General features: G+C 42.1%; 1 long non-coding RNA gene across 1 annotated transcript in view; it reads right to left on the bottom strand.

The window, feature by feature from the left end:
* Positions 1–288: 288 nt before the first annotated feature.
* The window catches only part of B130024G19Rik (RIKEN cDNA B130024G19 gene), a 45,764-nt gene continuing 21,444 nt past the window's right edge, over positions 289–24,608 (bottom strand). Inside the window, exons 3-11 of the long non-coding RNA NR_045850.1 lie at positions 22,976–23,128; positions 22,550–22,731; positions 21,110–21,238; positions 12,032–12,170; positions 9,244–9,339; positions 8,886–9,007; positions 7,051–7,187; positions 4,697–4,827; positions 289–846 (exon numbers count right to left, since the gene is read on the bottom strand). This is a non-coding gene — a long non-coding RNA (RIKEN cDNA B130024G19 gene). The remainder of the gene's footprint in view (positions 847–4,696; positions 4,828–7,050; positions 7,188–8,885; positions 9,008–9,243; positions 9,340–12,031; positions 12,171–21,109; positions 21,239–22,549; positions 22,732–22,975; positions 23,129–24,608) is intronic.

Raw genomic sequence — 24,608 nt, 5'->3', positions numbered from 1 at the left:
ATGGCAATGACTGCATGGAATGACCCTGCTCAGGCATCCCCCATCTGATGGTGCAACAATGGCTGGCCGGCATCAAGCATCAGAAGTACAAGAGTAAGCAACCCATATGAAGAACCAACCTGGACTACCTACCAGCCTCCATGTCAGGAAACCCTCTGAGACCCCACCCAGCTCATCCCAGTTGACACTCAGAACCAGGGCTTGTTGTGATACAGTGAAGACCATGTTTTTATATCAGTAAGTTTTAGGGTGACATGTTGTGCAGAAAGGTAATAGGACCAGACATACTTGAGTCTCAATGAGGATTTATTAAGTTTGTTTCAATAGCAAACAAAGGAAGGCAATATCATCTCTATCTTTTTCTCCTTTTGGTCTTCTATTGTGTTTGGTTCTGTCTATCATCTATCTACCTACCTACTTATCTATCTATTGATCATCTATCTATTGACCATCTATCTATTAATCTATCTATCATTTTTCTATCTATAGCTCTAGCTCTCTCTTCAAACATGTATAAAAGGCTGTGTTTTCTTTTGTGGTCATGTACAACAAAATCCTATTTAAAAAAATATGATACGTAATCGCCTTTCCCTGTTCTCTGCAGACTTTGTTCCTTCTCTCTGTAGTATCTTTGCATCTTCTGTGTACTTTTTAGGTCATAAAACTGGGAACAAGATACTCTACCCCATGATGCTCTTGGCTCTGAGGTCACCTCATCTGGAAGGCACTGTTATTTTTGGCCACCTTTAGCCCTTCTTGTCGATGTTCCACCCATCTGTGGCAGGAGCTCCCACTCCCTTCCCCGGGCAGTCCAGGAGGTCTGCAGATAGCAGCTGCATCAGGAGCCTGGGGAAGACAGCAAGCAGGGTGGTCAGAAGAGACATCATGAATACACAGCTTCCAGCCAGGCAGTGTAGGTGGTGAGGCAGAGACACTGAGGTCTGGAGACCTGCCTGGATCCAAGTAGGGGTGACTCATAGCACGGTGGCCAAGCAGCTGATAAACCATGGAGACTGAGGAACACACAAGAACTGGACCATTGGTTTTCCTCCATCTTCTGCATGGAGGGGGTCAGCTCCATCTATATTGCCTCCTCAGGCTGGGCTGCAGTGTTAACGCTGCAACGAGCCTACGACGGCTCCTGTCAACAGACGCTTACCCCTGCACGAGGTGAGGACACAAAATTCTGGATGAGCACGAACCTCAGTAGAGGGCATGAAGAAGCCACCCCAGGAACTGCAAGCATGCGGCTAAAAGGACGCTCTGCAGGGCTGGCTCGCTACTCTAGCAACAGGCAAAACCGTGTCACCTCGGGTCAAGGAGAAAGCCCTACAGCCCAAAAATAGCTGCCCTCTCAGCTGCCGGAGCATCTAAAATTATACCATTGAAGATTTATTTCTTTACGCACCTCACCTTGGTTGGGGGCAGATCTGGGAAGGGACCCACAAAACGTCTTCACATGAAGGTGCAAAAGGCCTGTCAGCCCCTCAGAGTTATTCAGGGCAGGGAAAGGAGGGAGGTGTTGAAAGGCCAGGAACCAGGGAGAGGAAGTGCTGGTGAGGGACAGCAAAGGGCAACCTCTCCTATTTCAGACTTTCACCCAGAAGGAGCCTGGCCGGCAGCTACATCCTAAAACCAAGGCCCAAGCCATTTGCCAGTAAATTCAAACCATGCATGTAAACAATCCTAATACTTTATTGAGATGCCTTTTAAGTACAAGATTATGTGGGGTTGTTCATGACTCTACTTCAAATTGCCTCAGTAAGGTGGCCGGGGAGGGGTGCATTAAGGAACAATTGGAAAGAATCATGACAGGCTACACAAGGAAATGGTATATACTTACCACATTGGAATGTAGTCCTGGGAAAGCTAAAGACAGGTAATTGGGTCAAAGTGTGGTTTCTTGGGAGGCCTTCACTCAGAAATTCAGGCAAAGACTCTGCCTTTATGTGTAGACGTCTGGATAGCCTGACCCAAGATGACGAAGCATTAAACAAAATACTAGCAAGTAATCACCTCCAGTCCACTGAATCAATGAGTAAGAACTTCAGGTGATTCCGTTTTTTTAAATCCTTAAGAAATATCATGGCAGGCAGTGGTGGCACACCCCTTTAATCCCAGCACTTGGGAGGCAGAGGCAGGCGGATTTCTGAGTCCAAGGCCAGTCTGGTCTACAGAGTAAGTGCCAGGACATCCAGGGCCCTGTCTTGAAAAACCAAAATGAAAAAGAAAAAGAAAAAAGAAAACAAAAACAAAAAACAGATCACAAGCTCAAAGTTAGCTGTGAGGGTGGGTAGGCACTTCCAAGGTGCCATTGATGGGCTGTCAGGAAAGGCAGGGATAAGTTAAGGAACTGATAAAACAAGGAAGACAAAAGGGGAAGAATGAAAGACCAGCTGGTTGGTGCAGCTGTGGGTGTGGTTTCCTGCACATGCCTGAAATGAATCCCGTGGAAGAACAATTGCAAGGATAACCAGGTCTCTTAGTTGTAGGATGTAGCTTAGTTGGAAAAGTGCCTAGAATGCAGGAAGTCCTGGCTTCGACTCCCAGCACCGCATAAAGGGACATGGAGGTACACAGAGGCAGATGAGGGAAATCAGGAGTTCAAGGCCATCCCCAGCTTTTGAATGAATTTGAAGTCAGTCTGGATTACTCAAGACCTTATCTAGAAACAAATTTTTAAATAAAATAAGGACCAAAGTTCTACAGCATTTACACAATTTGGCAGTTTTTTAAAGAACTTCCAAGACCCAGGGAACGGGGAGGCTTGGAGAGGTAGGTGGGAGGGTGACTACATCCTCTGGAGACAAAGGAAGAGGAATGGGATGAGGAACTGTTGGAGGGAAGACCCTGAGGGGGATAATGACTGGACTGTAAAGAAAAAAAAAATGATAAAAGATGAAAGAAAAAAAAAAAAAAGAACTTCCAGATAATGGTCCCTAAGTACTCAAAGCCCCAAGAAAGAAGAAAACTTACTTCCTATTTTTTATGAAGAAGAATGCTGTGGATTTGAGCAATGAGGTGACCTGCCCAAGGTCACTCAGCTGCTTAGACAGAGCACCTTAGGTCTTGCAACTAGAATCTTTCTGTCTAAATCCCATCCTTTGTGTACTCCAACACTCTTGGGAGTTATAAGAAGCATTAGAGAACTTTTCCTCCCAGATCTAGTGTGACAACGTTAACTAAAATGACCTTTCTTCGTCTGGATTCATTCGCATACTCAACAAATAACACACAGCCACAGATGTCACATAGATGACTGATAGGTGGCCTGGCCCAACCACCCCCTTTTCAAAAAAAAAACACTCCCTCACCCAAAGACCCTAAAATCACATGATGTTGAAGTCCCTTCCATTGCATGATATGGAACTTGATATAATTTATGCACATGCTTGCATGCACGTTAATCATTTGCAGATAGCTTGTAATACTTAATGCAATGTAAATGCTATGTAAATAATTATAGTGCTACAGATTATAGGGGGTGGGGGGAACAGCAAGAAACCAGGCCAAGTCTGGTAGACTTTGAGGATGTGGAGGGTGGATAGATCTTTTTTGACCCTTAAATGGCACCTAATAATTTACACACACGTTACTGCCCATTTCCTCCCAAGAAAATTCAGGTCCTACTGAACAATGGCCTAGTCTTATTCAAAGATGTCTCTCCAAAACTGAAACAGTTCCTACTCAAATAGGTACTGGGTAAATATTTATCTAATAAATCATACTGAGTATCAAGGAAAGCTTTTGAGCCAATGCCTTCTCTGTGTCCCAGGTAGCATAAAACCACTTAGTCAAATCATCTCGCTTAATCACGGTTATAAGTGACAAGACAGAAAATACTGAGAGAAGACGGAGAAAGTGCTGGGGGGACGTGCAGCTCTGCCTTTAACCTGTTCCACTTAAGGCCAGAGCGCCGGCCACGCTGCGACGTTAAAAGGCAACAAATTTAAAACGAATAGAGGAAATGTTTTTAAAGCAGCGTATAACACACCTTTGGAATTCACTGCTGCAGGATACTATTGAGGGAAATAGTCTAGCAAGATTCAAGAAAGGATTAGACATTTATATGAACGGGAATAATATTGGCAGCTACACTAACTAGGTTAAAAAGTTACAAGGCATGTCCGTCCTGGGCTCCAGGGCATCGCTGTGCACCAGCTGAAGTGGAGAAGGAATTTGCCTTGGTGGTGGAGCAGTGTGTAATTGACCAGATGCATGAGTGCTCATAATTTTGCCTTCTTCTGTAACAGTGGCAGAGAGCACTGCTGGGGGAGATGTTTCTGAGGTAGATGATGCCGGCAGTCCAGTAACCTCTAAGCATGAGAGAGAGAGAGAGAGAGAGAGCTCGGTGTCTTCAGGGATTTCACCTGAGAGCTTTCTTTTTTCAATTTCAGAAAGTGGAAATAGTAAAAAAATAATTTCTGTCTTCCAAATGATGAAAATATTTCATGAGAGGGAGTAGTCATGGAGTGGCCATAATCTCATTAGAGGCACAAGGACAAGATCTGGCAGCTTATTTCCAGAGCCCTATGCCTCAGAATCCTGGAGACTCACACGTGGGCATCATCTGTCCCAATTTGGTATCATCTAAGACTGTCCCGTCTTACACGTGTGTGCTTATGACATACGCGCTGAACGAAACTACCTTTCGCGGGTGTTCCAACAAAAGCCGCTCTTAATCCTGTCCACTCACCCTAGGAAGCACGTGTCCATCAGAGTCAGCTCTGCTGGCAGGCTCAGCCTCTGATGCTGGTACAGTGTGCTTGACACTCTCTCACTCTCCTGCTGAACACCCGATGGCAGGTTTTAACAGGAAGTCAAAATCTACAAAGACAAAGTTTCATATTAAACAGATTGCTGAAGGGACAGAGAGATAGCCCACCAGGTACAGGGCTTGTCCCAAAACCTCGCAGTCTGAGTTAGACCCTTAGAACCCACAGGAGACAAGGGACTCCTTTGACTCACACATGAACAGTGTGTGTGTGTGTGTGTGTGTGTGTGTGTGTGTGTGACACATAAATAAACAAATAGGAATTAAAATTCAAAAACATGATAAAATTGAAAATACTGAAACCTGCCGGACAAGTGTAGTGCACACATTTAATCCCAGCACTCAGAAGCCAGAAGCAGGCAGATATCTGTGAGTGTGAGGCTAGCCTGGTCTACAAAATGAGTTCCTGGACAGTCAGGAATACACAGAAACATCCTGTCTCAGGGGCAGGGGAAGGGGGAGCCAGAATTACTCATTACCATGACTTTATAGTCTTCAGTCATCCAAGGGTGAAACGCATTCTGAAGAAACTGTCTATGCTGGGAGCATTAGGAAAAGGGCCCCCACACTAATCTCTCTCTCTATCTCTCTCTCTATCTATCTGTCTCTCTTTCTGTTACATACCACACAGATAGATAGATAGATAGATAGATAGATAGATAGATAGATAGATAGATTAATAGATAGATTAATAGATAGATTAATAGATTAATAGATAATAGATAGATTGATAAGATAGATAGATAGATAGATAGATAGATAGATAGATAGATAGATAGATAAACAGACAGATAGATGTAGAGATAAAAGAAAACTTGCAGGCCAAATCTTAAAGTAAATAGATACCCCAAAGATGTTATTGATGGATGTTGTTTTTTTTTTTTTCTGGAGAAAGTAACCACAAATTCCATTAATATTTTCAGATATGTTCTCACATAAAGCAAGTTTTTAAAAACACTGTTCTGGGCCCCAGTCCAAGACAAAAGTCTCAAATGGATGTAGATGCTTTCCTTTCTGTGACCTTTGGCCCTTCTGTGTAAGAGTTGTTTCTTCGGGCCCCCCTTAAACTGGCAGAATATCAATCAGATTCTCTTAGCTGAAGATTATTCACACAGTGCCTCTATCTCATCCTGAGAAAGCTTTAAGCCTTGCTGCTGATACCACCGGACATTTTGTTAATTAGTTACAGATAAGCCCTTACAAATTTGCCTGTTTTCCCTGGATATAAGCTTTTCTGTTTACTTTTTCACATGATTATTATATAATTTTATTATTATCAGATCATAGGTAGCCTCCAAACCATGTTTTCATAAAGATTTAAGGGCTGGGAATGTATCTCAAGTTTAACAGGCTGCTCGTTTTGCATGCATGAAGTCCTAGGTTCATTCCACATCCTTGCATAAATTGGGCATAAGAGTAGAGTCACTCTTAGTACTCAGTGGGGGATCATTTAGGATATTCCTTGGCTACATTTAGTCTAAGGGCAGCCTAAGACAAAAGAGACCCTGGGGTTGGGGAGGGAAGAGAGACGGAAGGTATTTGTTAGTATAGTTCTTGGGTTTTGCCAACAGTCCTTACAGTAGCAATATAGGCACAGCCATGTCATTATTCTTCTTTAGGCAATGAGAATTAGTATTAATGAACAAAATGAGAAGTAGAAAAGAACAAAGAAAAAGGGGTAAGAAAGGAAAATTATCAACTTTTTTAAAAGGTGCACTTCTGTGTGTCTCCTAGCTATGGGGACGAACAGGTAAATTGTGGATAGATCCCATTCTTAGGTCCCAAGCCAGGTTCCTCCCTGGAGCTTTCTCACAGTGTTGTACCACCCCATCTCAGAAACAGCTCAGGGGTGCAGATGGCTCAGTGGGTAAGAATGACTGATGAGTACTCTTGAGGACCTCAGTTCCGATCCATCAGTAAAAATCCCAGGTGTGGCCTTTCCAGGCTGTCACCCTAGCCCAGGGATGGGGGCAGGAGGTTCAAAAGGATCATTGGAACTTGAGATGGAGAATATACAAGAGGACACCTAATTAATGACTTTCTCTGGCTTCTGGCTAACAGGGTTCTCTCTGGGTCTCTCTGTCTCTGCCTCTGTCTCTCTCTGTTTCTGTCTCTGTCTCTCTCTGTCTCTTTCTGTCTCTCTCTCTCTGTGTGTATGTGTGTGTGTGTGTTTCTGTCTGTCTGTCTGTCTGTCTGTCTGTCTGTCTCTCCCTCCCTCTCTCCTCTTCTACCTCCCCCTCTCCCTCTCCACATCCCCTGGTTCTATAGTTGCTAACCTTATCAAGTCTGACAGAACAAAGTCAAAGCAGCGAAGGGCAGCCTCCTGGAGTCCCAGTGGATGTCCAGTCATCCTCATGAAAGTCAGAGTCCACTGTTAACCAACAATGTTAAGATGGAGCAAACAGGACCAGTCCTAGGAGAGAAGGAACCTGATGAGACCAACACACAAATATTTTCCTGTGAGGTGCAAGAGGCACAGCCCATATGTGACCACAAGCCGCAGAAGGTGAAACCTGATGAGGCCTGTCACCCGAGCTCCAGAGGGATAATGTGGAGAAGCAGTTGGTTTGAGCAGCTTTTCAAGAGCCTTCACTAATACCCGGCTTTGGGGAGGGATGACAGAGACAGAAAAGAAAGCAAAAGCACTTTGGTCTATGATGCTAAATTTATTGCCTGGAAAAGGAGGAAAGCAAGCAGCACAGAAATGGAAATCTTCTGACTTGTGGAAATCAAACCAATGGTTTCTTTCCTCCTTTGTACACCAAGGCCAGCCCATTCACACAATCTCTACACAGGCGTTGTTCTAGAAGAAGCCTAGCCTTCATGCTCATCTCTACAAAGACTCTGATTAGAATCTCTTTCAAGTCAATATGATTGATACAGTACATTCTGCAGCTCCTTTAGGTCCATCACCAGGAAGGACTCTCAGGAAAGCCACAAGTCTTGCCTTTTCATTTTTGCAGATAATATGGTGAATGTCCCAGAATCAGGTGCTGGCTAATAGCTTGTGAGAATTAGCTACTCCAACACGGCATTTGTGACCCGTTTCCACTGATCCCCTTACATCTACCAAAAAAAAAAAATATGTCTAGAAGCATGCAACTTGGTCATGGTGGATAGAATAAGGACGCCAGTGGTTCACTACCTAGGTAACCCTGTACAAGGACATATACTTTCTAGACCTCTCCTCTGCACCTGAACCATTCAATGGAGATAATATCACCCACCTAGCAGAGTTGTCCAGAGAGAAATATATATATTTCTCACAAGAGGAATCTCATAGATAGGTAGATAGATAGATAGATAGATAGATAGAAAAATAGATAGATAGATATGGATTATATAGATATAGATAGATACAGATACAGATAGATACAGATACAGATATAGATATAATATGTGTGTATGTATATGCATATGACTATACATATATCTGTACTGAGTCAATTTCTCCTTACCATCTTCACAGACCACAAGGTGATTTTTGGCAAAGTCAATCAAGAAAGGAAGGAAAGAAACATATTTTCTTCTCCAACAAGTAAAAGCAATTAAACGTCAAATATTAACTGTTCCTAGGAGTAAATTTTTTAAATGGGTTAAAGGCTCAGCCATTATAGACCTCCAATATGTAATTTCTAAGAAAGGACCAGGTAATATATTTTTTTTAATTAAGTGGAAGATAAAATGCTAGAGCGACGTGTCCCTTCAGAAAGCACTTTTTTATCCATTTCCAGTGGCTTCCAATTGCATCATGCCTTTTAAGAGGAGCAATTTGTTTAACATCCCTTTATTTTTCAACCTTCACATGCAAGAAGCATTGATTTATGATTCTGCTGATTAAAGCACTGGTGTCTGAAGCAATAATGATTTCAATTATGGAACTTCCACCCACGTGCGTTATTCTGATTTTCTCTCCTTTCTCACCACATTTTCACTGGCGAAAGAAGGGGGTCTGAGTAGATGATGTAATTTTTAAAAGCCCCTGGACTAATTTAATATCAGGAAAGAATGTATGGACAGATGGACTGATGTTCCATTTTGGATGATGGGGATGTATCGTATTTTAATATGCTCTGACAAACTCTCAAACAGCTCCCTGGTGAGCCCCTACCTGATATCATTAGGGTTATTTAGTGCTTGGAGCCTGCCCAATCCCCACTGGAACCGCAGTGAACTCGTAGGAACCTGCACACTCAATTCACTCCACGTCTAGGGTCATGCTTTCTCTTTATGCTGGGCTGGAAGAAACGATTAAGCTCATGTTAAGATTTTTAGCTTGCTGAAGTCAATGCAAAGCACCCAACACTGTCTTCCAATCCTGAGGGCCCCTACCCCTCCGCTCTTCACTAGTCTAAAAGAATTAAATAATTACTTGTTTTTCACTATTCTGAAATAATTAATTAATTAATTAATTTTTTAAAGTATTGAGAAAATTAACTTTTAAGAAAGAAAGTTTTAGTTTGGCTTACAGTTATGGTGGTATCTGTCTCATTGCTCTGGACTTTTTGATGATAGACATCATAGTTGGAAGATGTGGTGCAGAGGAAAAAACCGCCATATGACACCTAAAACAAAGAAAGATGGAGGGTCTGAATATCCGCTTCCAAGACAAGTCTCTGAATGGCCTAACCTCCTTCCAGTAGGTTGAACCTCTTTTGAAAAGTGCCCTAACATTTCTTAAAAGCTCTACCACATCAGCACTACCACATAGGCCTTAGGAGGACACTCCAGATTCAAACCACAGCAGAGCAGGGCATTGTCCCATATGCAAGGCTGGTAAGTAAGACACTGAAGCCAGCCTGAGACCATGAATGAGGGAATGTCCCCATACACGAATGCAGCTTGAAACCTAATGGAGGAGATATAATAAAGGCATTCTAAGAACACTTGTGACTCCTTTGGCTATCAAGCTCTTGAGGCAACGCACCCTCAAGTGACTGAAATTTCTCCAGGAATCTTATTCAGGGAGAAGGAAAAGATTCCTAGCCTGGTGTCAGCCAGACAAGCAGCATGTCTCCCCAGGAGAGATTTCCCCTTTGCAGACCACCTGATGGAAGGAACTGGAGCCAAAATAGTGATCATGGGCAGGACCACATCTTGACCAGGATTGATTAGTCACACACAGCTCCTGCTTTCTGTTTAAACCTAAATCTCATGGCAGAACCTCACGGAGGTACTTGGGGGTGTCACCTCTTTGTTTTTCTCCTAGTGTGACATCAAACAAATCTCTTTTGATTGTGTTTCCCTACTAAATTGTCTCTCTCATTGGTCTATTGAGGAGAGGCGATTGATGTTGGTTTGTTAGGGATTCTAGGGCCCTAGAATACAGGATATACCCTAACTCCAGGAATGACACCAGTCACATTGTAAAGACAGAGTTTCACTTTATAGCCCAGACTAGTGTCAAACTATGTAACATAGGCTGGCCTCAAACTCCTAATCCTTCTGCCTCGGCCCCCCTAGTGCTTAGATTATAGGCATACACCATTTTTCCTAGCCCAACATTCACACTTCTTTAAGTTGTCATCCAGTGAAGAGCTGTTGTGGAATAAGAGCAGCTCTTCCTGTGTCCCAGGCAATTGTTCTCACAGGGGTCCATAAATCATGGGACCACACATTCAGATATTTCAAGGAGAACAAGAAGTTGATAATGTTATACCGTTAAAGTTTCTCTGGTTTTCAGCATTCGACCCACACTCGCCACATGCAGCCTGCTTCTGCCTGCTTCCTTGTCGGTGCACAAGTGGTAGATCCATCCAGTTATTGGAAGGATATGCACAGCAAGACATCACATTCTGTAACTCTGTCAAAAAGTAGCAACTTGGAGCAAGAGCAAGAGCTTGGTTGAGTCTGAGCACTTACTTCACAAGCATGAGCAACTATAGCCCCAATGCTATGGGAGACAGAGAGAGAGCGCACACGGATGGGACATGATGACTGTCAGCCTAGCCCCATGCTCGGTAAGGGACCCTGTCTCCAAGGATGGAACCCAATGTTCTCCTTTGGCCTCTGCATCTGCGTACACATGTGCACATACACCACAAAGGCATACACCACACACACACACTGACAAAGTATTTTCAGTCTGCCATTTCAACAACAGTTAAGGAGATTGTTACATACCAAGAAACAGGTGCTAGACATTAAGAATGTAAAATAAAGTATAATGCCTATTTTTCACCTTCAAGAGGCTGGCATTTCTATCTATATGAATTATGAAGGATTTCAGGTTTACAAAAATTAAAAAGAAGTGCTACCTAACATTGAAGCCAGATCTAGCACATTTATTTTTAGGCAAGAGCCTCTTTTGTTACCCTTCAAGTAAATTAGTTTGTTCCTGTGCTTGGATTTGAAGCTTCATTTTAAGTTGAGAACTGGTCCTATGACTGCCAAAGTCTGTGTAGGACATTCTCCCATTAATGTCTCCAATAACAACCCGAAGTGAAAGTTGCAGTCATACCATGAAGATGTTTTTCTTCATCAAATCAATGCTACAGGTTTCATAATTAAGCACTGGTATTACTAGGTCGTCCCGTGATTTAAACCTAGTTCTTAATCTCAATGATTCTATGCTGCTGTAGTTTTTATGGGAGTTGGCCAGCCAATGCTATACCCATTAATCTTTCTGGGAAAAAAAATCTTCTTAATAATTTTCTTTTTCAATTGAAGGAATAGAAGCCCCAAGACACAAATAAAAGCATTCAAGGTCTAGCAACTGAGTTTGTAACTTAAAGCTTGAAATATTATATCCAAAATTGCTTCTTGGAAGAAAATCATATCACAGTTAAGATTCCTTCTCATTAAACATTATGATTATTTCTCAGAGTCTTCCTTGAAATGCCTCAAAGTACTTCCCCTGAATTACACATGGGTTCCCTGTTTTGTTTTGTTTTCTTTTGTTTTGTTTTCTTTTGTTTTGTTTTTCTTGCAAATCTATTCATTACCTCCTCTGAGGGCCTATGAGGGCTTTACCTAAAGGCAAACCTCGCAAATTACACTATCAGGTGTAGGATTTGGAAGGAGCCAATCAATGCCAGTGGTACACTCAGGTGGGCTCATTTGAACACAACATTTCATTCATCTTCTATCTCTACAACAGTCAAGGACAAGAGATCTCATTTTCTTTTGCACACAACATTGCCAGCAACACCTTGGCACATAGCTCCCTGTCCTCACTCTCCCTTCTGCCCACCCTGTTAGTAACCTCATAACCATCTCCCCAGGGCCATTCAGGCCATCATCAGTTACATACCCTACCTCTTCTGGGTGTTGGAGATTGAGAGCCGGAGAGAGCATCCAAGTCGTTTGATTTGATTTACACTGATGATCACTCTTATAGGATCATGGGCTTCCTTAAAAGTAAATCCCCTTGGCAGTTCTTCTCCAGGGTCTTAATCTGGGATAAGGAAGGAAAAAAGATTGAGAAAGAAGTGACTTGCCCAGGAGTATAGCTCTCCTCTGTCCTTTGAGGCCCTCTGTTCTTTTTCTCTTCTCTCATAGCCAACAGTTCTTATCTTGGTTAGGTTTCTATTGTTGTGACAAAACACCATGACCAGAACAACCTGGGAAGAAAAAGGTTTGTTTGATTTCCATGCTACAGTCACCATTCATCACTGAGACAATTCTGAGCAGGAACTCAAGGCAGGAACTGAAGAAGAGACTATGGAGGAGTGCTGCTTACTGACTAGCTGCTTGACATGTATGTATATCCACCACATATATGCAACACATATATGCACCATGTATGTGCCTGGTGTCTGAAGAGGTGAGTAGAGGGTACTAGATGCCCTGAAGCTGCGAGTCAACCTGTGAGTGACAGAAGTTGAATGTAAGTCCTCTGCAAAAGCAATAAGTTCACTAAACTGCTGAGTCATCTCTCAAGCCCCTCAGGTTGTGTTTTATACAGCCTAGGACCACTTACCTAGAGAGACACTGCCCACAGTGGATGGGGCCCTCCTACATTAAATCATTTATGAAGAAAATGCCCTACAGACTTTACTGGCAAACGAATAAGATGGAGGCATTGAGTGAAGTTCCTTCTTCCATGATGACCATAGCTTGTGTCAAGCTAACAAATATCTAGTCAGCACAGTTCTTAAACTAGAATTTTACTTTAGACATCACTTCAGCACAGATTTACTTCAGGTTGGACCTCTATAACTCAAAATCCAAAGTCTGGATTGCTCCCAACCCCAAAATCGTTTTGAGCGCTGGTGTGATGTCACAGGTGAAAAGTCCTATACTTAATTTCACGTGGCAAGTCACAAACCAAACACAGCTGTGGTAAATACGTGGTCTAAGGTATGCAGCAAAGAAACCACGCTCCCTTTAGACTCCAGTCCCATCCAGAACACGGCACATCATGTATGTATGCACACATGTTCCAAAACAGAAATAAAACATGGGTCAGTTTTCATAGTCAGCATGTCACATAAAAACTGCTCGGCTACTTTAAAGCCTTGATGAAAGCTTGTTTTGTGTGGACCCCTGATCATTGCCAGAGACTGCAGAGCAAACCATAAGTATCTAATATAGACCCCCATCATCACTACTGGGCCACTACACAGAGCATCCAGAGCCTGCCGCAGCAGATGTGCTCATCTGAGATCCTTGCCATCCAGAGAGTTGGTCCCGCTAGCTCCCACTGCAGGTAGAGCTAGAATGCATGGTATTAGCTCTGAAGATGATTTCTGTCTAACTCAGGAGGTGAGTCATGGGAGAACATAATCTATTGCATACAGGAAAATATTTCTTGAGTTATCCTTCAGGTAAGTTTCTCAAGTAGCCTGCTATGAAGCTCCATTTATATTTAAGGACTAGTTCTATAAATATCAAAACTCACACGGGGTACATTCCCATGAAAACCTCTATATGGCAGTGGACACTCTTGTCCTGGGCCCTAGTAGTGAGACACATATGTGTATAATGAGTTCAAGGAGCTGATATATTATACCAGTGTCAGTGCAGACATTAGGGTTTACATGGGCTACACATTCATACACTTATACACAGATATACATTTAAAATACTAGCTAATGTCTATATGTATTTTCAGTACCTTTGTAGACCAATAGTGTTCAATAATCTGAGCTGAGGCTGTAAGTGGTAACCAAACCCATTAAAGAAGAAGCTAGGTTTTGGGGTTATTTTGTTTTGTTTTGTTTTTTTTTAATGTGGTCTTCCAGGAAACTGCCTCTGGACATAACTACAGAAAATTAGTGCAATAAGTAAAGCATTATAGAACAGCTATTAACTGATTACACTAATAAAAACCAAATGGGGGCCTCCAGTCTACCCCTTGGGGAACGCAGGACAGATAAAATAAACAAGGTAAAATATGGAGCAAAGGATAATTAATTTTAAACAATAATAATACAGTTACCTCCCACCACGTTTTTTTTTTAAGTAGATTTCCATCTTTGTGTAGGAAAAGACAGAAAAAAAGGTCATATCCCTTCTCCTTAGGGTCTAAGTTTCATACTAATACGGGTGTTTCCCTGGGCTAACAAATCGGAGAAACTAAGGCATACTGACGAGTTTCTTCAACTCTAGACACATGGACACAGTGATTTAATAGACCCTCATTATCAAAATGTCTTCCTTGGAGGAAAGCTGGGTCTTCGTGAGTACAAAAGGCTTGCCCCAGCAGTTACGCCCACAGAAAACTGACAGGCAGCAGAGGAGGAATAAAACTCCCCATTCCTCTTATGTTGGGTAGAAGTTTAAGTCAAACCCTCACTACATCTCTTTATGTTGCCTAAATGGTAAAACTCTTGAGTGTACGTGGAATTGGCTCTATGAAGGGAGGAGTCATGATGGGGAAGGGGCTTCACTTTCCATTTGTTCACTAAAATACCATCCACGTACCTGCCTTCAAATCCAATAGTCTTAACAGTCACTGGGGTAAGTGTGTGCTGGGTGACATGTGTCAAACTAAATGCTTAATGGGACTTCTTGCATTATCTCACAATTTGTATGTGAAGACGTGCAGAGAGGGGGTAACACCATGATGTGCTCAAGGTCCTCCCCCCATCACTAGGCCCCGCCCACTCAAGAGGCGTCCCCCAGCCTGCTTTGACATAGGTACCCCAGCTTTGTCAGAAGCTGATGCTGCAGGAGGCTTTTCCCTCCCTTGGACTCTTTCCGGTTATTGTTCTAACCAACCTAAATCCAATGGAACCAATTCTTTTTGCTTGGCATATGCAAAACTGGGTTATTTTTACTTCTCACTGGCAAAAAGTCAGCAAATTCAAATGAAATGATAATTTCTATGTGAGAAAAATAGTTTAGCATTTCCTTAAAATGTGAAAATATAAAAAATCTTATGCACGACACTAACTTTTCAGTTGGCAGAAAATAGCCTGGTGGTATCGCATGAAATAAAACAAGAGCAGCTCAGATCTTTACTGCCTGAGAATTAAAGGAGAGCTCGGCTGCCAGGGAACAATGGGTATTTAGGCCTGAACAGAGGAATGGATGATATGTGCAGGAGACGTCTGCATATCCAGGGAACACTCAAGTATAAAAGGGTCACACTTGTTCAATATTTAGAAAAATGTCCCAGGAGTCTTCCAATGTGAAGGCCAACAAACAGAAGGCTCAGGAAGGTAGATTTAAAGTTAAATGGGGGGGGGGGGGAGGATATCCAATGCAAGTGCTGACCAAAAGCACAACATGTTTGGGACTGCATCTTTGCCAGCAAAATATCAGAGGCACTTCTAATAAGGGATACTTTAAATAGCATGGAAGTTCTTGCCTTGAAGTAAGACAGGAAAAAAAAAAAAGGAAATTACTTTTTTTAAGGGAGTAGGAGGAACACAAAAAACACTGTCTATGGGTAATATTATCCGTCTAGACAACTCAAAAAGAACCAAAATTAGCTAATTATTTGAATAAGGAACCAGTTAAATGGCAAATGTACAAATAAATAACTTTTCCCAGAAAACAGTAATAAAATATAATAGAAAAATTACATGTAGAAAAGCATGGAGTGTAAGACCATCTTATGAAGAAGAGGGTGGAAGAGGAGGAGGAGGAGAAGAAATAGGAGGAAGAGGAGGAGGAAGAGGAGGAGGAGGAGGAGGAGGAGAAGAAGAAGAAGAAGAAGAAGAAGAAGAAGAAGAAGAAGAAGAAGAAGAAGAAGAAGAAGAAGAAGAAGAAGAAGAAGAAACTCTAAATGTATAGAAGGTCCTATAAAAAGATAAATGAGAAAACACCTAGTTTATTTCTGCATGAGATAACTCAAAATTGAAATTCTTAGATTGCCAACAGGAATGCAGAAATGCATTCTCGCACATTTTGAGTTTAGGTCTTAAAGAATAACACACGAGGGCACAACTCCCAGGAAACTGCTCAGTGAGGAGGAGATTACCAGATAGGAACAGATAGATACCTAACAAAAAGGGAAAGTTCTGGAGGAACATGAAGATGAGAAGATGAGGAGAGAAAATGTAAAGAAAAGGAAAGAGGGTCACTAGCTCACAGATCCTACAGAAGTTGTCTTATTAAATGGATTCTTACCACAGGACCAAAACAAACTGTCTTCAGAGAACTGAGAGACTTAAATGGTTCCCAAAGAAAAAAGTTCCTTTCTAGACATGCTAGAAGAAAGAGGGGGTTCACATGACCTCACCATGAGACCCACAGAGCCGAGTCAGTCCCAAAAGCAGAGAGAAAAGCAGAACGCTGTTAACATCTGCATTCGTGAATGTGCATAGGTGTGTCACCAGCTAAATTCTCAGACAGAACAGTGTCCCCGATATCAGAAAACGAAGGTTTAATAGATTTAAAATTGAGTGATGGATATGATCAATTGGTTGGTTTGTTGTTGTTGTTGTTGTTGTTGTTTGGTTTTTTTGAGACCTGGAACTTTCAGACTGACCTTGAATCTCGAGCAATCTTTCTATCTCAGCCTCCTGAGCACTGGGATTACATGTTAATGTTAGATATTAGTAATAAACCCAAGATTGCAATTTTTAAAATGTGTAATATTTTTTCTTTAATTAATTTATTTTTTTAATTAGGTATTTTCTTCATTTACATTTCCAATGCTATCCCAAAAGTCCCCCATCCCCTCCCCCCCCCACCCCCCTACCCACCCATTCCCACTTCTTGGCCTTGGCGTTCCCCTGTACTGAGGCATATAAAGTTTGCACGACCAATGGGCCTCTCTTTCCACTGATGGCCGACTAGGCCATCTTCTGATACATATGCAGCTAGAGTCATGAGCTTCAGGGTACTGGTTAGTTCATATTGCTGTTCTACCTATAGGGTTGCAGTTCCCTTTAGCTCCTTGGGTACTTTCTCTAGCTCCTCCATTGGGGGCCCTGTGATCCAAAATTGGATACAGTACTATAGTACTACCGGAGGATCCCGCAATACCTCTCCTGGGCATATATCCAGAAGATATTCCAACTGGTAAGAAGGACACATGCTCCACTATGTTCATAGCAGCCTTATGTATAATAGCCAGAAGCTGGAAAGAACCCAGATGCTCCTCAACAGAGGAATGGATAAATGTGTAATTTTAAACTAATAAATTACTCCATAGAACTGCCAGGCAAAAGTTACGTAAATAAAAAAGTTTCAGTGCGTAGAAATCACTTCATACATACAAAGCAAGGTGAATAACCAAGCAATGCAAAGAAAACTGGGTACACCGGTACAGTACTGAAACTCCAGGAATATGAGTCTCGTGTTAAGAAGGTTGCCGAAAGTTCAAGGCCAGCCTGGGCTACGTACTGACTCCAGTAGGGTGCTGGAGTGGAAGACAGGGGATCATGGAGCACCACAGGATATTTTTATGCCTCTGACTCTGTGCCTCTTCTTATTCCAGTTTCTCTTTTTCTTTTTCATGTGTTCTCAGAACATTTGCAGTCTCCAGCACCAGTTTATTGGCTCCTCCTGTGAGTGACAGGCCAGAGTGTCCCAAGAATCCTTAATGTATTTTGTGTCAGGGGCCTGTGGGTCACTAAGGTTATTAATAAACAGTGCCTCTTGTTCTAATTTTGGTCCCTCCTCTCCGCCATGCCTCTCCTGCTGCCCTGCTTTCTCTTTCAGCCCTTCTCTCTGACCCCTTTCCCCTCCTCCCTGACACAAAGCATTCTGCCTGCATTTTAGCTCAACCTCTGGCACTTCCCATAATGCTTTTTCGATGTTGCTGGTCCTGCTACATTTTCACGGGAAATTTAATTTTTAAGAAAATGCTTAGTGTCCTAAATCAATTTGATGCAGTCAGTACAGTCCTGTGATATTACACGCAGGCAGGGGAGACTGAAGGGCTACCCAAAATTGGGGCAAAAAGTGAACAGAAAAGCAGGAAGGTGTCTTGTCTTTCTCAAGAGTTTCTGTTAGACCAGAGACACCAAACACAAACTCAGCCAGAACTGGAGAGGCATCGTGAAATGAACAGATATGAAGTGAGAGATAGAATACAGGTTTCTACTTTAATATTTTTGTACTTGGTTGATAATATAGAAATACTAAGGTTAGCATCACATGTATAGCCTGGAAACTTGGTGTTAGTTAAGATCATATGGGTAGTCTTAGGTTTGGATATATGTGCATCAACTTTGGCTTCCATTTAGAGATTAATTAATCACTTGAATTTATGTTCATAGTAAACATTTTTCTTTTTTTTAAAAAAAAAAAGCACACTTCATTTATTCATTTTGTGAGTGTAGGGTATATGGGGCATTAACGCCACACACTCATAGGAAGGTAAGAGGACAATTTGCAGGAGTCAGTTCTCTCCCTCCACCACGTGGATCCTTCCTTGCATCATTAGGTCATTAGATTTGGTGGCTGAACCGTCATGCAGGTCCAAATTGTCCCATTTCTTCTGACTTTATTATACAAATAGAAATTGTTACATTGCAATCACTAATCTCTCTCTCTCTCTCTCTCTCTCTCTCTCTCTCTCTCTCACACACACACACACACACACACACACACACACACACACACACACATACACACACACTACAAGTGCTCTGTTACTTTCTTCTTATACATGCATACATGGCTGCATCTATGAAGAGAGGTCTTGGGTTACATATACCAGTTTCCCCTAACAATGATAAAGCAGTGCTTTCATATAAGAAACTATGCAAGGAGCCCATGATTCTGTGTTGAATTATTCATATCTTTCAAATTAACCTATTGTACTTTTTCTGAGTCAAGAACACATCATTTTTTAAAAATGTTTATAGAGTACCTTTTGGACGTTTTCATACAGAGTAATGAATTTTTTTACCATATGATTAATCTGATTCCAAACTAAGGTACACATATTGTCAGCTCTCTTTTGGTTTGCTTTTAATGACGAAAATACAAGTCTAAAAAGGGGTAGTTTTTGATTACTAAACTAATTATAATGAAACATACTAGTTTTGTAACATTGAAAGAATTGTTCCTGGTTTTGATCTCACCAAAATGAAGAGGGGAAAAAAGTTGCATGTGAACTTTAATAAATTGTAGTGTGTGTGTGTGTGTGTGTGTGTGTGTGTGTGTGTGTGTGTGTGTAAGTGTGTGTTGGTTTGGTTTACTGTTGTTGTTGCCAGAGTCTTACTATGTAGCTCTGGCTGTCCTAAAACTCACTCTATCGACCAGGCTGGCCTCAAACTCACTGACATCCATCTCCTTCTGCCTTCCTAGTGCTAGAATTAAGTGCAGCACCTGGCCTCGCTATGTGGTTTGTTTTTGTTGTGTTTTTTGAAACAAGGTCTCACTGTTACAGTGATGCTCCTGCCTCAGCCTCCCCAGTGCTCAGATTACATGTTTGTGCCACTGTGTCTAGCTGCTAATTAGGATATTTTTTTTTTCAAAGCCGTGATCTCCTTATTATCCACAGAGCTGAAGGAGTACCAACTCCAGAAGTAGAAGAAAGGTTTTGCTGACTGTCTACTCAGTATCCCAACACATGTTCCAACAATGGCCTGCAGCCATTCACCAAAGCATGTCCCTTCCTCTGAGGGCTTCCACACAGCGCCAACATGAATAAGTTATTGTCAACCTCTGAATGTAGATGAGAAAAAAAAATAGGGCTTCCAGATGTCAAGCGACATCTCCAAGATATATAATTATCAGAGCACAAAGCAGGGATTCAAACCCAGGCTCTGCTGGTCAAAGTACCACTTTCAAATGGTCAGGAATAAGTGGGACTTGAATGTTTACAGCCTAGAGGGTTGCAATGACAAGGGCTTAGGATTACATCCTGATATTATTGCAACCAAGGCTTGAGGTCAGGAATGTCTGATCACTTTGATAATATGATCTGAGGCCTTAAAAAGCTTCCCAGGAATCACATTGGAAACTCCTATGGCTTGTATCAGTATTTATACTTGTGAGTATGTATACTATATAACGCCCAAAGCAATGTGGTGTTTGTAGGCTTTGAGCTTTTGTTTTATGGACTCAAACAAACAAAAGCAAAAAGGTGATTGCTTCCAAGGGGTCCGTTTATATTCGATAGATAAATAAATGTTCCAAATAAATGTTGTTTTGTCCCACCATCACATAATGAGCTAGGCTGCAAAGTACAGTCTTGCTGCATGGTAGACATTGTCTTTTAATCTCCACTGTTTCAAGTGCTTCGAATACCAGCCTGGGGCCCGCTGGTGGTGGGAGAGGGAGACGGAGGGTATTGAGTATCCAACTACAGTTCTCAGTGCTCTGGGGATAACATTTCTTATGAAACCTGGCAGCCTTTTTGTTCGTCTTCAGCCTTTTTAACACACAGCCAGGTCTCTCCGTCTAGCCAGGCCTGCTGTGGTCACAACTGAACTGGGCTACATTTATGCCACTGAAAACTCCATTGAAGTAACTCCTCGGCACAGTCAGTGGGAGTTGTGTGTACGTAAGCACAGAAGATCTTGGCCTGCCAAGTGTAATAGCATCTCTGCCCTTGGAGATTATGGGTATGATATGGGTGAGTGTAATGGAGAGGGCTGTCTGTGTACACATTTCAAGTGACTTGCTACACCCCTTTCAGATGGTTGCTGTCAAAAGTATTAGCACGTAACACACACAACAACTGTGGGTCATATTACCTGTGGCCTCTGCTCCCACAGAAAAGCTCCTCCCATATTGTGCAGCAGGTGAGTGCATCGGGGATACTTATTGAACACACAAAGGAACAAAGGCTGCAGACTTTCGTTCTTTGAGCGCCCCTGTACTGATACAGAAATGGGGAAATAGCCAACCTACATCTAAATTAGCATGGACAGTTCAAAAATGTAAATGATGTCTCTAAAAGACTGAAATTTCTAGCCTCCTGAGAACTTAATTTAACATAGGGCAGTGGAGTGAGGGAGAATCATACTGCTATATACTTACTCAGAGCCTCCCAGCATCGGGGCTTCAGTGTTGGTGTTTGTGGAAAGGGAGGACTGTGCAGATACATCCACGTAAATGGGGATGCTTGAAACAGTTTTCTTCTAAGCATGTATTCTTGGTTGAGTCTTCCTACGACCAAGAAAGGTAGAGAAGTTTAAGCAAAATGAAGATCTATGAAACACAAGCATGTTCATTCAGCTCTTTTTTTTTTTGTATTAAAAATACCTAAATTGTTAGTTAGTTTGTTTGTTTGTTTGTTTCTCAGCTTGCTATAGGCACAACCTCAGCGGAATGTGTTCTCCTTCTCAGAATACAGACTGGACTTGCATGTGTGCCTTTTCTGGCTTCCTCAGCCAAATAGAAACACAGTAGAATCACCTTGGGCTTGGTTTGGGACTGGGCCTGTAGCTCAGTGGTGGAGCACTTGCCTAGGTTGTATGAGGCCCAGCTGGTGTTCTCTCAAATCAAAAATGATCACCATTGAGGTGGTCTTAATGTTCAACACATACTCTTCTCTTTTCATGGCCAAGATTATATCTTTATTGTCAGTTTTTTTTTTTCGTGTGTGTGTGTGTGTGTGTGTGTGTGTGTGTGTGCCACAGTCCATGTGTGGAGATCCTAAAACAACCCATGGGAATCTATTATCTCCTTTTGCCATGTTGGTGTCAGGGAGCAAAGTCAGCTCATCAGGTTTGACAGAAAAAACCTTTACCCTACTGAGCTGTCTCTCTGGGCAAAGCTTTCTTGATTTATAACATTGAATATCTGTTACGGTTAGAAACTACAGAGTTGATTATATTACCTGCTCCTTCCCCTTATGGAAATGTACTCATTCAAAAGCTCAGCATAGTGGCAGCAACTGCATTTCTTTATCTTTCAGACGTTAGTTATAAACAAGGCATTGCCTTCCTTTTCGGGATCAGTCTCAATCTATCTTATCTTTATCATAAATGATGCATGTGCTGCCTCAGGCACTAATGTAAGTGCTTTGCATGTGTTAATTCATTTAATCATAATAATAATGTCATAAAGGTAGCATGAGATAGTCCTCCTACTATGTGTCCATTTTACAGGTAAGAAACAGGCACAAATAAATTTAAGATGCCTACGTGCATGGCATATAGGCAAGCCCAGGACTTGAGAAGAAGCTAATCTCACTTTGGAGAACATTCTATTATCCACGACTTACGAGCTGACAGAATAAGAATGCACTAATTTTTCCCATAATAACATCAGAAACTCCAGAATCCCTGAAATGGTCAAAATTTAGTTCAGTAATTGAGTGGAACTATGGAGGGGAAAATTAGTGCTAGTCAGTCTATAAAGCAACAAAAGTTGAGAGTGATAGATCCCAAAAGCTCCCAAAAATCCAAAGCAAACTGAAATTTAATGGGGATAAACATGAAACATTCTTAAAAGCATTAAATCCCCTGTACATACCCAGGATGATTGACATCTGACTTCAGGATATAGGGCTTCTTCCTCATGAGGGACTGTTTAAAGCCAGTAACAGGACACTGTCTGTGACAGTCCCAGAAGTTCTGAGTATTTTATTTGTTTCAAGAGACCTTTTAAGATACTCTGGAAAAGCAGGCCAACTCAGGGAAGCAACAGTTCTTGTCCTGTGTAGGAATCCAGAAAACGGATCCAGTAAAACAAAAGCCCTGGGTTAGGAAGTGTGTCTGTTATCTTTAAGTACTGAAGTTTCTCATAGGATAAAAATGATGCCGCTGAGGACAGAATCCAACCCAGTATGACTTCTGCTCCCATTCACAATCAAAGCTGTCATTAATCAAGCCTTTTTAAGAACGGTGCCTTCTCCTCTATCTAGCGGACTTGGTCCAGGCCTTCACACATGTAAGTTACCTGCTTAGAATCTGCAATTTACAAAATCTCCCTTCATTTCCTTGAGCAGCTGTCCATCTCCAGAATGCTGGCTTCAGCAGCAACCAGAAACAGTGTTTCCCCCAAGCCTCCTCCCACAGGTAGGTGTCCACGTGTTCTTGATTGTTACAGAACCTTAAATGCAAGCAAAAACATTACTTAAAGGTTATCTGGTTTACAGGTAAAGCAAGGTCAGCAGGCTACATAAGCATGCAGAACTGTAGGTCCTATCTCTAGTATCACAAGGAATTCCTACTCAGTCTTTGATGTGATCCACACATGGCCACGCAACAACTCAGTCCTAACCTTATTCTAGGAAGTTGGTCTGGTCCCCAGTGGCCACCCAATCATTTAGCTGAGCGCTTACTATCATTTCTAAGTTAATTTGGAAGCTAATTGTGAATGCCAGGGGCTCTGACCTTGTAAAATATGGTAAATTGTTGAGCTAAGCCAGAATCAGAAAGATCCAACATGGAAGAAGGTGGGGTTTTGTGAGCAGTTTTCTAAGTCGGACTAGAGTGGTACACTCTTGGTTACCTTCAATGTTGCTGGATGATGGGATCAAAATGCCTCAGAGTCCATGTCACAGCTTCAGTCTAAGTTTCTTAGTTCAGCGTTTATTTTTATGGTTTTTAATTGTGTACATGCATGTGTCTGTGTGAGGCTATGTGCACTTGTGTGCAAGTTCCTGCCAGCGTTAGAGGTATCAGAGGCTGCAGTTGCTCCAGCATGTGTGCTGGAACTAAACTTGGGTCAAAATGTTTAAGATGCAGAGCAAAGAGCTCTCCTATTTGCTAAACTCTCTCTCCAGTATCTCATCTAAATCCATCTTTAAATGATTTTAGAGGGCTGGGTAGATGGTTCAGCAGATAAAATTGCTAGCCATGCAAGCCTGACTGTCTAATTTCAGTTGGTCCTGGAGTAAAAAGCTGTGTGCATACGACTGTAACCCAAACACTCTTGCCCGGAGATGGAAAGCAGAGAGAGGAGAATCACCCAGAAGCCAGGTAGCCAGTAGTGCAGAATGTAGTAACAGAAATGAGAGAGAGAGACGCTGATTCAGTGAGGTTGGAAAGTGAGAGCTTATCCCAAAAGTTCCCTCTCAAATGCTGGGGATTGAAGGTATGCACCACCACGCATGCCCGGAACACAAAATAAATGTTTTAACTATCAGCAGAAAAGCTACTGATATTTCAAACAACCGGGGGGCGGGGGCGGGGGTAGGGGTGGGGGGGAGCTTTAGAAAGAAGACTTCAGCCTCTTCCCGTGGTTGTTTCCAGCTTCTCAGTCTACCAGAGGTATTTAGTGTGGTCTGGTTTAAAACTCCTGCATGCAGGCATTGCGAGCACAGGTGACACTTCCTGTCTCCTCAGCCCTGCCACAGTTGGAAGGCTTGCTCTTCTGTGATGGATGCTCCCATTCTCCATGCTGCCTCACCTCTGTGCACAGTTCAACAAGCACGGTCAGGCCACTAGCCTCGGGATTACATTAAGGAAAGGTAAGTACCTTCAAACAATTTTGAAATTACCAAAGTTCTGAAAAAAAAAAAAAAGAGAGAACAGTTCGTCCTCTAAACGGGGAGGAGCCTGCGTTTCGATCTCATCCAGTTTAGCCA

The sequence above is a fragment of the Mus musculus genome, chromosome 7, assembly GCF_000001635.26.
Source record: "Mus musculus strain C57BL/6J chromosome 7, GRCm38.p6 C57BL/6J".
Lineage (NCBI taxonomy): Eukaryota > Metazoa > Chordata > Mammalia > Rodentia > Muridae > Mus > Mus musculus.
This window is presented reverse-complemented; position numbering and strand designations above follow the sequence as displayed.